The sequence below is a fragment of the Leucoraja erinacea genome, chromosome 3, assembly GCF_028641065.1.
Source record: "Leucoraja erinacea ecotype New England chromosome 3, Leri_hhj_1, whole genome shotgun sequence".
Classification (NCBI taxonomy): Eukaryota; Metazoa; Chordata; class Chondrichthyes; order Rajiformes; family Rajidae; genus Leucoraja; species Leucoraja erinaceus.
This window is the reverse complement of record NC_073379.1, coordinates 67,313,028-67,327,979: the sequence shown is the minus strand read 5'-3', so window position 1 is coordinate 67,327,979 and position 14,952 is coordinate 67,313,028.

Here is a 14,952-nt window from a genome sequence, read left to right as displayed (position 1 = left end):
TCCCTCCCTCCGACTTTACATTTCACTATTCCTCTTGTTTCCTTATCCGGCCTCTTTTTGTCTCCTTTTCAGCTCTAATTGTTGCCACTTACTCCACTCATCTGACAATCACTACCCCCTCAGCTGCATGCACTTATCACTTGCCAGGCTTTGCCTCACTCCCACTTCTTATGTCCCATTACTCCATCAGACTGAAAAAGGATCCCTACCGGAAACATTGTCCATGAATTTCCTCCGCAGATGCCGCCTAACCAGTTGAGTTTCTCCAGCCCTTTGAATTTTTGCAACACATTTCTCTTTGGAGCTCTGGCCTGCTTTTATTGCTCAACCAAAATAGTTAAAAAATGATCTTGCCCTCCATTTCATTGTGCTTTTGGGAGTATGCTGAATACAAATTGGTTGCTGCATTTCTGAAATGCCAGAAGTAACTTAAAAGCCTGGGGAGCAATGTGAGGTTTTCTATTAACACAGATATCACTTTCAGAAGCAGTGCAAGTATCAGGTAGTAATTTGTAGTCCCTGGTTCCAAATGGATGAGCAAGGCCTTTAAGGTTACCCTGTGGACTGGTTGATTTTTCAGTCCATATTAAAAACCTGGCAAATACTCTCATTGTGAGCAAGTTAACAATTTTATTTCCATTTCCATAATCTTAAATGTCATTCATCTTAAAGCTAAACAGCTCATCCATACAGCATTTGTACACATTTATATACATAAACTGGCTCTTTATCTGTCCAATGCGTCGGTAGGATGCTTTAGAATACAAGCTTTGTGATTAAGTGGTTTCCTACAGTAAGTACTCAGTAATGAAATTGTTTTTTGTTGCCTGGAGGCAGATTTGATCAGATGACACTTTGATCGACAGTCGTTAAACACTTAAAAGGTATAGAATTATTCACATTTTTCTGGTGAAAAAAGAGGAAATTTTGGCTCTGGGTCTCAATCAACCTTTGCAGTCTTGCCATTATGCTCCAAGAGAGTCATTAGTCATGTCTCCAGACTATAGACACTATTTCACCGAAGCCAAGCTTGAAGTGTTTCATCTGCCTGAAATGTATAGAACAGAGAGGTGTGAAAGTGAAACATGAGTAAGATTTGGACTGAAGGTGCACCAGCTCAAAGGAAAATTAATTGAATGTCATCTGGGACTTTAAGATTCATGGAATTTTATCCTATTTTAGCTTTGCGGTCAACTCTGGCCATGAACTTGAATTAGAGTAGAATATTGTGGCTTGGATCTTCTCACACATCAGCTTGTACTTTTCCACCCTCATTGCCTCCCTTCAGTAAACTGAATTTAAGAACTTATTCTTCAAATTCAAATCTCTCCATAGGTTTACCTTAACATTATATGCACAATACTTTCCCGTTCACATTACTCTTCCTGCCTCAGAGATCTATATTTCTGTCTCTGAAATAGTTATCTAAAAATACTCTGCCTTGCTGCTTCCCAATTTAAACCTCACGGCCTTCAAACAATGCATCTCCTCCAAGGGGTTATAGGGAAAAGGCACTGGATGGGGTTGAGAGGGCAAGATAGATCAGTCATGATTGAATTGCGGAATAGACTTGTAGGGCTGAATGGCCTAATTCTGCTCCAAGAACTTATGAATTTATGAACTCTTCTAACAGATCTTCTAACTTTAGGTTAGTTGACTTCCTGTTCAGTGTAACATCTCATCTTATGCTTCTAACAATGTTTTGTATCTTCAATACTGGACTGATAGTCATCTTATTTTATGTGACAAACACAGACTGGATGAGCTGCATGGCTACTTTTATGTAACAAATATATTGTAGCGAACCCAAACTTTGTGATCAAACGGTTACTTTATTCAGTGAGATAAGTTTGACATACATGTGCGTTTGTGACTCGCTAACATATTGAGTCATTCCTGCCGCTGCTGAGTGAGGGTGTTGACTCGAGCTCAGCTTCCTGTTGACCGATGATCTCAAGGTAAGATCTGCTGATGTAGCAGGACACTCCCCTGTACTCGTGACGTCACGTGACAGTACTCGTACCACTGACGAGGGTTCGACAGTAAGTGGTCTGACCATCAGGTGACGCCACAGGACCCCCCCAGAACAGGAGGAAGGAAAACGAGTAGGCCAAGAAAACGCAGCAGCCAAAGCTCGTAAGTCTACAGGCGAAATGGGATAGAACACGCTCACCTTCTACCAGAAGGTGTGCAAGCATGGTCGAGGGCGGCTCCTGCTGTGGGTCGGGGGCACCCCGGCCATGGGTAGGGACGGTAGGGCCCGTGCGCGCAGTCAACGCTCCGGATGTGGGCCATCCTGGCCGTATGCCGAGAGGTGCAAGGAGACCAATGCAAAAGCTGCAGGATGGACGAGACACAGTTGCATCTCATCGAACAGCACGGGATCGTGTCCCGAGAAATATGGCACCCAGTAACGGCCGGGAGACGTCGGCAACAATGCAAACCAAAGAAAACACAACAAGGAAATAAGGATAAACTAATAGCTAAACCCGGTGATGTCATTACAGTGTAAAAAGTGAAAAGAGAAAAAACAAACTACAGTGAGCAAACAAGTTCAAAGTGGTCGGAAACTAAATATTCAAATTGTCCAATGTCTGATGAGAAGATGTGCTGGAAGCTGGAAAACTGGAGGTTGCAGTGACATCATCCAACTTGAAGTGGCGCTGTTGATGGTGGTCAGGCTGCAGAGACACCATCTGACCTGAGGTGGCGTTGGGCCGACCACAGCCCAACTGAACGGGATGCCAGCGGCTGGGGATCGTCAAAATCCGCTCCAGCGAGGAGCAGAAGAACGTCTTTGGGCAACCACCAGGTAGGCCCGCTTGATTGGGAGGCAGTGGCCTGCGGGGCTTGAGCAGCAGCTGGCGGGGTGAAGGGTGGACCCGCTCTCTCCCCGCTCCCTGGGTCGGCGGGCAGCGATGCTGGAGGGGGGGGGGGCTGATAAACTTGCAGCTCGTGCAGCAGCTGGTGGGGGAACGGTGGCTGGTGGTGGAGTGGCGACAGCCGCGGCCTCTCAGCCCCAGTGGTCGGCTCCAGATGGGCCCTGTGGGAGTAATTGCCGGCCGTGAAACAATGCCCGGATCGAGCCCATCGACCATGGCGGCCTGCGAACGGTAAGACCAGTCACAGGAGCGCTTTGAGGCGGTCGTCGGCGGCATACATTACGGTAGGGTTGGTGGCAGCATCATCCAGCAGGGCTGAGCTGTTGCAGACATCATGGTAGTGTTGGCTGTGTGCGTCGGGAGAAATCCAAAATCCTTATTTGGATCGTTGCAGGTCACCAATGTAGCGAGTCCAAACTTTGTGATCAAACGATTACCGTCTCGACCCGAAACGTCGCCTATTTCCTTCGCTCCATAGATGCTGCCTCACCTGCTGAATTTCTCCAGCAATTTTGTCTACCTACTTTATTCGGTAAGATAAGTTTGACTTACATGTGAGTTTGGGACTCTCTTACATATTGAGTCATTGCTGCTGCAGCTGAGCGAGGGTGTTGACTCGAGCTCAGCTTCCTATTGACTGATGATCTCAAGGTAAGATCTGCTGATGTAGCAGGACACTCCCCTTAACCCATGACATCACGTGACAGTCCTCATAACCACTGATGAGGGTTCAACAGTAAATGGCTGGACCATCAGGTGATGCCAAAATATATTCTTTATTCCTGGGGCCTGATCTTACAACCACCTGATTTAAAGCCAACTCTCGTATCATTACAGAAATATTTTGAAACTATATTGTTGTAACATGCCATTTTAATGACACGCACTTGGCGCTCCGTACTGACGTAACATGACAAGAGCACAGCGGAGCAGTGCAGAGCAGATGCCATTAAAAGTGAACCGCGACACAAATTGCTCTGTTCCGTTTTTATTTATTTGGACTTTGCCACCACAAAATATAACATGGTTTAAATTATTGCTTTGACTCTAAGTGCTCTTTCGCGATCATGAGATTGGGCTTGAGGTTGATTTCTGTCCATCCAGTTCTGTTCTTTTTTCTGTTCCTTTTTATTTGGACTTTGCAACCACAAAACAAAACATGGTTGCAGCGGTTAAGATTCTTATGATGACCCACAAGTGCTAAACATGCTTTAACCACCTATTGAGGACTCAAATGTTTACCAACTGACTGACTTTGTTTAGTTGCTATATGCTGGCGATAAAGAATGAGTAACCACACTGTTTTTTTCCGATCATGTACATTTGAAATGGCATAGCATAGGCATGGCTGCGATAAATATGCCCATTCTAGTGCCAATAATAAACTGGGAAGACGCTGATATAGTGAATGCCTTCACCAGATTTAGACAGAAATGTGGCCTGATGTTCAATAATGTTTTAAAGAATGATCGTGAGACTGAGGAAGCTAGCTATCTGTTTCTCTGGACAGGAGAGAAGGGACAAGAGTTGTTCAATAGTTGGACATTTGAGCAAGAGGAGAAGACAAAAGTTATCTTAGATAAGTTTGAATAACACCTCTAACCAAAGATCCACCATTGCATACATCGCTACACATTTCAAGGGCTAACTCAAGCTACTGATGAATCTGTGAATGACTACTTCACAAAGCTGAAGAACGTTGCATCAAAGTGTTAGTTCAGAGATATGCGAGGGATGAATGACAGGGTGCTTGACCAATTTATATGGGGCACAATCCGCAAAGACGTCCAGAAGTCTCTTGTCGGAAGGGATGGGAAGTTGACCCTCCAAGATGCCATTATCATAGCACGAGGGCACAAAGCTACAAACAGGCACATGTCTCCAATGTGGTGCATTGAAGGCCTGTTCACAATATGGACCCATACACCCAAGATCTGAGAGGATGTCTCAAATACCATCCAAAGCCAAACAGCAAACTTGCAGCAATTGTGGCAGAACGCATGTTTTCAGTAATAAAGGAAGTGTTGAAAACAGAACCACTGGCAGTCAGTCTGCAGAGCTGGACACAAGCCACAGCAAACCAAGAGAAAAAACCAAAGGGAAAAATGTGCACTCACAAGAACAAACAATGAGGAGCTCCTCGAACTCAGAGTTGGGGCCATTCAAATTCATAACTTGGATGATAAGTATCATTGTGAAGAGATCTTCACAAAGGTCTGTATTCAGAGGAACAGCACAGGGCGGCACAGTGGTGCAGCGGAGGAGCTGATGCCTTACCGTACCAAAGACGCAGGTACGATCCTGACCACGGGTGCTGTCTGTACGGAATTTGTATTTTCTCCCTGAGTCTGCATGGGTTTTCTCTGGATGCTCTGGTTTCCTCCCACATTCCAAAGACGTACAGGTTTATAGATAAGTTGGCTTCTGTAAATTGTGTGTAGGATGGTGTTAATGTATTGTGTTGGCGTCGACTCAGTGAGCCAAAAGGCCTGTTTCCACGCTCTATCTCTAAAGTCTAAAGTCTGACACAAAGATCAACCTGAGGTGCAAGGTTGACACCGGCGTACAAAGCAACATCTTGCTTCTCCACATCTTCAGACAGATACATCCTGACAAAGTGGATAAGAAGGGGATGCCAAGTACAGACGCTCTACAGCAGAATAAAACAATCCTAATTGCTTATGGAGGCACAAAATTAAGACAGCTAGGAACGATTCTGATCACTTGCTTGCATGTCGAGAAGCAAGCTAACTGCACCTTCTTTGTGAATGATGCTGATAGCCCAGCAATCCTGGGACCAGGGCCGGCCTTAAGCTGATTGGACCGATTGGACCGATTTCTCCCAATCGGGCCCCGCGTGTAAGGGGGGCCTGCGTTAATTTTCCGTATTTCGTACGGAAATACAAATTCATTTTGTTAAATAAAGATTTAAAAAAACATTCGCCATACAGATTTTTTTACAAAAGGAACATGGATAACAACCACTGCACATGACCGCCCCCCCCCCCCCCCCCCACCCCCTTCCTTCCCAACCCCAGCCTCACGAACCTTAGCGTACCCCTAATTCCTAAACCATTTCCATCACTGATCTGGCATATGAATTCATGACAGTGAGATTTAAAAATCATGTTATATTCTGGTGTGAATGGAATTAGTTTGTTATTTGGATACTTAGGCTAGTTTTAAAAATTATCCTTTTCTTATGAAATTGAATCTACGGGACATTCTTAATGGGAAATTAGTGGGCCAAAAGGCATGTCATGCATGGTTTGTAGAGCAAAAACTTGTAGTATACAATGCCAAAATTGAAAAGTTGAGGAAAAACAAGGTGTACAGAGTTGTTTATTGGTTACAATCTGAGGAGTATGATGACGCTACTGATTATGATATGCCAATGTACCAGCTAGCAACTGATCTTCTCCATAAAGACTTGGTCTATTGCTAGAAATTGGAATTTATTTACCTATCTGATACGGACTTACAGCATATTATACAATAATATTAAAGTCCTGATCTTGAGAATATCACACTTTTGAATTTTCAAGGCAGTCTGGGTGCTTATTACTATTTCCATCACAATGGTCAATTTTGTAATTAGCCACAATTAGGTAATTAGCTTATTAGATGCTTTAATTTCAGGTCATCCAAGTAAGATGTTTTACATAGAAACATAGAAATTAGGTGCAAGAGTAGGCCATTCAGCCCTTCGAGCCTGCACCGCCATTCAATATGATCATGGCTGATCATCCAACTCAGTATCCCGTACCTGCCTTCTCTCCATACCCCCTGATCCCTTTAGCCACAAGGGCCACATCTAACTCCCTCTTAAATATAGCCAATGAACTGGCCTCAACTACCCTCTGTGGCAGAGAGTTCCAGAGATTCACCACTCTCTGTGTGAAAAAAGTTCTTCTCATCTCAGTTTTAAAGGATTTCCCCCTTATCCTTAAGCTGTGACCCCTTGTCCTGGACTTCCCTAACATCGGGAACAATCTTCCTGCATCTAGCCTGTCCAACCCCTTAAGAATTTTGTAAGTTTCTATAAGATCCCCTCTCAATCTTCTAAATTCTAGAGAGTATAAACCAAGTCTATCCAGTCTTTCTTCATAAGACAGTCCTGACATCCCAGGAATCAGTCTGGTGAACCGTCTCTGCACTCCCTCTATGGCAATAATGTCCTTCCTCAGATTTGGAGACCAAAACTGTACGCAATACGCCAGGTGTGGTCTCACCAAGACCCTGTACAACTGCAGTAGAACCTCCCTGCTCCTATACTCAAATCATTTTGCAATGAAAGCTAACATACCATTCGCTTTCTTTACTGCCTGCTGCACCTGCATGCCTACCTTCAATGACTGGTGTACCATGACACCCAGGTCTCGCTGCATCTCCCCCTTTCCCAATCGGCCACCATTTAGATAATAGTCTGCTTTCCCGTTTTTGCCACCAAAATGGATAACCTCACATTTATCCACATTATACTGCATCTGCCAAACATTTGCCCACTCACCCAGCCTATCCAAGTCACCTTGCAGTCTCCTAGCATCCTCCTCACAGCTAACACTGCCCCCCAGCTTAGTGTCATCCGCAAACTTGGAGATATTGCCTTCAATTCCCTCATCCAGATCATTAATATATATTGTAAATAGCTGGGGTCCCAGTACTGAGCCTTGGGGTACCCCACTAGTCACTGCCTGCCATTGTGAAAAGGACCCGTTTACTCCTACTCTTTGCTTCCTGTTTGCCAGCCAGTTCTCTATCCACATCAATACTGAACCCCCAATGCCTTGTGCTTTAAGTTTGTATACTAATTTCTTATGTGGGACCTTGTCGAAAGCCTTCTGGAAGTCCAGATACACCACATCCACTGGTTTCTCCCCTATCCACGCTACTAGTTACATCCTCGAAAAATTCTATAAGATTCGTCAGACATGATTTACCTTTCGTAAATCCATGCTGACTTTGTCCAATGGTTTCACCACTTTCCAAATGTGCTGCTATCCCATCTTTAATAACTGACTCTAGCAGTTTCCCCACTACCGATGTTAGACTAACTGTTCTGTAATTCCCCATTTTCTCTCTCCCTCCCTTCTTAAAGAGTGGGGTTATGTTTGCTACCCGCCAATCTTCAGGAACTACTCCAGAATCTAAAGAATTTTGAAAGATTATTACTAATGCATCCACTATTTCTGGAGCTACTTCCTTAAGTACTCTGGGATGCAGCCTATCTGGCCCTGGGGATTTATCGGCCTTTAATCCATTCAATTTACCCAACACCACTTCCCGGCTAACCTGGATTTCACTCAATTCCTCCAACTCCTTTGACCCGCGGTCCCCTGCTATTTCCGGCAAATTATTTATGTCTTCCTTAGTGAAGACGGAACCAAAGTAGTTATTCAATTGGTCCGCCATATCCTTGTTCCCCATGATCAACTCACCCGTTTCTGACTGCAAGGGACCTACATTTGTTTTAACTAATCTCTTTCTTTTCACATATCTATAAAAACTTTTGCAGTCAGTTTTTATGTTCCCTACCAGTTTTCTTTCATAATCTATTTTTCCTTTCCTAATTAAGCCCTTTGTCCTCCTCTGCTGGTCTTTGAATTTCTCCCAGTCCTCCGGTATGCTGCTTTTTCTGGCTGATTTGTACGCATCATCCTTCGCTTTGATACTATCCCTGATTTCCCTTGTTATCCATGGATGTACTACCTTCCCTGATTTATTCTTTTGCCAAACTGGGATGAACAATTTTTGTAGTTCATCCATGCAGTCTTTAAATGTCTTCCATTGCATATCCACCGTCAACCCTTTTAGAATTAATTGCCAGTCAATCTTGGCCAATTCACGTCTCATACCCTCAAAGTTACCTTTCTTTAAGTTCAGAACCATTGTTTCTGAATTAACAATGTCACTCTCCATCCTAATGAAGAACTCAACCATATTATGGTCACTCTTGCCCAAGGGGGCACGTACAACAAGATTGCCAACTAACCCTTCCTCATTACTCAATACCCAGTCTAAAATAGCCTGCTCTCTCGTTGGTTCCTCTACATGTTGATTTAGATAACTATCCCGCATACATTCCAAGAAATCCTCTTCCTCAGCACCCCTGCCAATTTGATTCACCCAATCTATATGTAGATTGAAGTCACCCATTATAACCGTTTTGCCTTTGTCGCACGCATTTCTAATTTCCTGTTTGATACCATCTCCAACTTCACTACTACTGTTAGGTGGCCTGTACACAACACCCACCTGCGTTTTCTGCCCTTTAGTGTTTTGCAGCTCTACCCATACCGATTCCACATCCTCCAAACTAATGTCCTTCCTTTCCATTGCATTAATCCCCTCTCTAATCAGTAACGCTACCCCACCTCCTTTTCCTTTCTGTCTATCCCTCCTGAATATTGAATATCCCTGGATGTTCAGCTCCCAGCCTTGGTCACCCTGGAGCCATGTCTCCGTGATCCCAACTATATCATAGTCATTAATAGCTATCTGCACATTCAACTCATCCGCCTTATTACGAAATTATATTTGTTTCAGAATTCTTCAATCATATAATAAGCACCAAGTTCCTGGGAGTGCACATCACAGATGACCAGACATGGCCAACACCATCTCCCTAGTCAAGAAAGTACAGCAACGCCTCCACTTCCTTCGATGGATGAGGAGAGCCGACCTCCCCCCTTCTGCCCTCACCACTTTTTACAGGGGTGCCATTGAGAGCATTCTTACCAGCAGTCTCTCAGTCTGGTATGGCAGTTGCTCTGCTGCTGACCAGAAGGCCCTACAGAGAGTGGTGAGGATAGCAGAGAAGATCACCAGATCACCCCAACCAGCAATCCAGGACTTATACCCATCTCGCTGTCGCAAGAGAGCAACCAATATTATCAAAGACACCACACACCCAGCACACAAACTGTTCACCCTCCTACCATCCGGCAAGCGCTACCGCAGCATGTGGAGCAAAACCACCAGATTCAAAAACAGCTTTTCCTCAGGCTATTAGACTACTCAACACACTCAAGAAAATTCCATGGACATTATACAAACTAAGACCAATTGACTGTCAAAATAACTTTAATTCAATGTCTGCAGTATGCCATTTGCACTTTTCTATATTGCACCTTTTATTATTGCACCTTAATAACATACCTCAAAAGTTTACTACACTCTGGCACACTGTGAATATTTTATATAATGTATATGGCCTGTCTATTGTTATTGCTATATAGTCTGTCTGTGTTATAAATATTACTTGCACATTTGGAGTATGGGGAAACGCAATTTCAATTCTCTGTGTAACTACTTGTCACATTATTTGAATTGACAATAAAGTTTACTTTACTACTAACTGGAAATTTCATTCAGTTCTCTTAATTTTTAAGAAAGTTATGGGCTTTTAACTTCTCGATCACAGCTTTTGTGTTAAGTCAATGGAAAAGTAATAGGGAACAAGATGCTAATTTCCGAGTATGAAAATGGCCATAACTTTTTTAATACTGAAGATATAAAAGTGAATTAGGTGTCAAATTACTTCTTTTTATGCTTATCTGATGGAATTAATTACAGACTTGAATTTTAAAATCTCAAAAGTTTGTAACATTGCTAGAAAATGTACCTGCATCTTGGAGGCCGAAGGTTAGGTTGTTAGCCAAGAAAGATAGACTTCGTTATCTCTCAGTACAGCAACATCAAGAACGATGTTGCTGCACTGAGGGATAGCCAAATCTATCCATCATTGCTAGCAGCTGATGGGAAGCGGCTGTAAAGTGGGAAACGGCTGTAAAAGGACAGCGCTGTTGGAGGGGGGGGGAGAGAGGAGAGTTCCTTTCATAATGTGTGGGTAGTCTGTCCAGGGATAAAGTTACGGGAAGGGCAGGAGCGTTGAGAAGGAAGCGGTCGGGGATCATCCAGCTCAAGAGCGGGTCAGCGGGCGATGAATAACAGGACAGCGGGCAGTGGAGCTTACTCCATATGTCAGGGCGAGTAACCTCAATTGATTCCTTGTTCGCGCTGACACAGGAGTAAGCTCCACCGCCCGCTGTGATGTTATCCATCACCCGCTGACCCACTCCGCTCTATGATCTTTGCTCTTGAGCTGGTCCCCTCACTGTTCAGATGGAGAGCACTGCCAGAGGTGAGCGGGCCGACAGAAGGCGCTGAGATGGCAGTCGGTTCCGCTGTCCGGTGATGTTGGCCACTCGTAGCCATGCGTGTTGCTTCCCTCCCCGGCCACAATGCGGTGGCTCTGCGTCCAGAGCGCCACGGCAGCGGTGAGTGAGTGAGTTACTGGCATGAACCCGACCCCCTCCTTCTCAACGCTCCTGCTCTCCCCGCAACTTTACCCCTGGCTAGACTCTCCACACCCCAATTGGTCCCTTGAACTAGTTTTGTCATTCAATAAGATGACAACTGATTCATGTTGTCCCGGTGTGCTCCCATTTTCCCCACCATCTTTCCACCTGCCGTCACCCTCCACCCCCCCACCCATTCAGTAATTCAGAAAGAAGGATATTTGGAAGCCTTGGGCAAATTGAATTGTTACTTTATTTATTCTTTTTATTTTTACGGAGAGAACAATCTGCGCATGCGCGGTTTAAGATTTTTTAAAGCCGACTGATTCGTATTACTCACGACATGTGATTCATTTATAATTATTTATTTATATTTCTATGAAAATTGTTCCCAATTGGCTCCGCACCTCCTAAGGCCGGCAATGTGCGGACTGTGTGCGTGCCATGACTTAGACCTCATATCCCTACCCTGCAAGATCACTGACACACTGTCATCTGCACAGCAAATGGATGAAAAATACTTCTTATTGAGCAACCTCCGATCAGAAACAGAGATGATAACATGACAATGTATCCCGATTGCCCTGATGACACCATTAGCTGCTTTGAGGACTATGAGCACCACAGTGCCGTGGATCCGACAGTGAAACCAGTCATCAATCCTGCACGGAGAATTCCATTTGAACTGAAAGACAAACTCAAAAGTGAGTTGGAAACAATGGAAAAGAAAGGAGCAATTGCCAAAGTTGACAAACCAACAGATTGTGTCAACTCCATTATAGTGAAAGAAAAGCCCAATGGCAGGTTGAGGATATGTCTTGATCTTTGTGATCTTAACAGGAGTTTAAAGAGGGATCATTACCCCACACCTACTGTTAAAGAAATGACTCCTTCATTCACTGGAGCCAAGGTGTTCACCAAGTTGGACACCAAACACGGATATTAGAATATCAATATCAACAAATAGTCATCCCTTTGGAAAATACTGATTTCAACACCTCCCATTTGATCTGGTGAGCCAAAATGCCTTCCAACAAAGGGAGATGAGATCTGCCATGACTGCAAAGGAGCAGTTGGGATAGCGGATGACGGATCTTTGGACAAGATGACAAAGTCCATGACCACAACCTCCACAAAGCAACGGAGAAGACCAGAAAAACTGGCATAAATGCGGAGAAGTACATAGTCAAAGTATCAGAACGTCAGCTCCTTGGTTTGAACTACATGGCAGACATACTAAAACCGAGTCAGCTCTAGGTAAGAGTTTTCTGTGAGATGAAGGCACCAACTGGCAAAAACTAACGCTGAACAGCACTTTGTGTTGTGGTTTACTTTTAATGGCTTCTACTCTGCACTGCTCTGTTGTGCTCTGCTCAAATGAAGTCAGTATGGAGTGCAAAACGTGTGTCACTCAATGGCATATCATAGCAATGGCAACAGCAACATAGTTTCAAAATAAGATAATACAACACCGCGACCACAACATTACACTACCACTAATATTTGCCTTCATGATTGATCTTTGAAAATATTATCATTGAATGAAAAGAAAAGTCCACTCAGCTTGTGCACAATGAGAAAGTAACTGCTGGCATCATGTTTACCAACCGGCATAAAAAAGAGAAGAATGTCTAAGGCTGTATGGAAATGTTTAGGAACAGTTATTTTAACCTTGCTATCATTGCCAATTTATAAATACATTGCATTCCTTTCTTCTTAATGTTACTGATGATATCATTGCTCGAATGTCATAATTAGCTGTTTGCGAATGAAAACTGGATTAGTTGAATGTGTCTTGACAGCGCTTATCATGCGATGCTTTCCAGAGCAAACTGAATATAAACCATGAAGAACCAGATCTCATTGGGCATTCCCTAAACTTCTCTAAAGGAGTTCATTCAAGTTTGTTTCTGTAAAATTTGTGCTTTCTTGGTCTTTCACAACGTGTGAAAGACATCATGTCACTATGCATGCTTTTCTCATCAGAGAGAGTTTCAAGCAGTACGAGAGGCAGCAACAACAGTATGTTGTGGACAGTTGCTCGCATAAAAACGTTACTCCAATCTTCAACATTGCACATCATTAAGAACAAAGTACCATTTGCTCCCATAGAATATCGCAGGCTTCATTGCATTCTTACATCATGTTCTCATCATGTTCTACATTTTTACTTTAAAAAAATATTTTCAATACAACTCATTTGCCTGGAAGCCGGAGCTCCCATTTTTTAGAGCCGTAAAACATCAGAACTCTAAAGGTATTTAGCATGCAGGGCAAATTGTGGCACCTTCAAAAGAGCAGGTACAGTGAAAAGCTTTTTGCTGCATGCTAACCAGTCAGCAGAAATACAATACATGATTACAATCAATCCATTTACAGTGCATAGGTACACGATAAGGGAATAACGTTTAGTGCAAGGTAAAGCCGAGGAACATCAAAGAGGTAGATCTACAGTTGTCAATTGACTTACAGATACCTGTGTCATCAGGATGTTGGAGGAGAGTGGTGCATCTGGAACAGCCCCACATGGTCACAAATTGAAACTCCATGTAGATAGTGCCTGAGATTAAGAGTAAGTGCTAGACCTACCAGTTGTGCTACTATGCCACCTCTTCAATTAAATAAAACAGGATTTTATTTTTTAAATAGCTTATCTCAATTACTGTGACACAGTGGCACAGCGGTAGAATTGCAGCCTTACAGCGCCAGAGACCCGGGTTTGATTCTGAATAGGGTTAATGTCTGTATGGAGTTTGTACATTCTCCCCGTGATCCCGTGGATTTTTCCTATGTCCAGTTTCCTCCCACACTCAAAAGACGTACAGATCTGTAGGTTAATTGGCTTCAGTAACAATGGTAAACTGTCTCTAGTGTGCAGGATATTACTAATGTACGGGGATCGCTGGTCAGCACGGACTGGGTGGGCTGTAGGGCCTGTTTCTGGGCTGTTTCTCTATACTAAACTAAACTAAAAATAAATGTTGTAAAAACTTGTATCAAATGTATTCTTATGCAAGTTGGCCTCTATGCCACTAGAGATCAACTGTAAAATATAAACAAAAACAGGAGTAACTCAGTACGTCAGGCAACATCTCTGGAGGATATTGTTAAGTGACGTTTCGTGTCGGTACCCTTCTCTCAGATTGCTCCTGACTCGAAAGGTCGCCTTATGTCCTCTAGAAATGCTGTCTGATCTGTTGAATTATTCCAATAATTTTAGCTTTTATTTTGTAAACTAGCAACTGCAGTCTCTTGTGTCTCCACATTGACTAGTCTTGATACCCAAGCTAACAGCAGTGTATTATCAAGGAGTCTTAGTAAAACTGAAGTCAATGGACATCAATGGTAAAACACTCTAATAGTTGGTATTTAACCTCAGCAAAGATGTAGTTATTGGAATCCAATCATTGCACCCCCTGCTCATTACTGCTGGAATCCTGCAGGGCAGTGTTCTAGGCTCAACCATCTTCAATTGCTTCATTGATGACCTTCCTTTCTCTATAAGGTAAGAAGCTGGGAAACTCCATCATGACTAAACAATATTTAATTCATAGGTACACAAAATTGCTGGAGAAACTCAACGGGTGCAGCAGCATCTATGGAGCGAAGAAAATAGGCGACGTTTCAGGCCGAAACCGGTCTGAAGAAGGGTTTCGGCCCGAAACGTCGCCTGTTTTCTTTGCTCCATAGATGCTGCTGCACCCGCTGAGTTTCTCCAGCAATTTTGTGTACCTTCGATCTTCCAGCATCTGCAGTTCCTTCTTGAATAT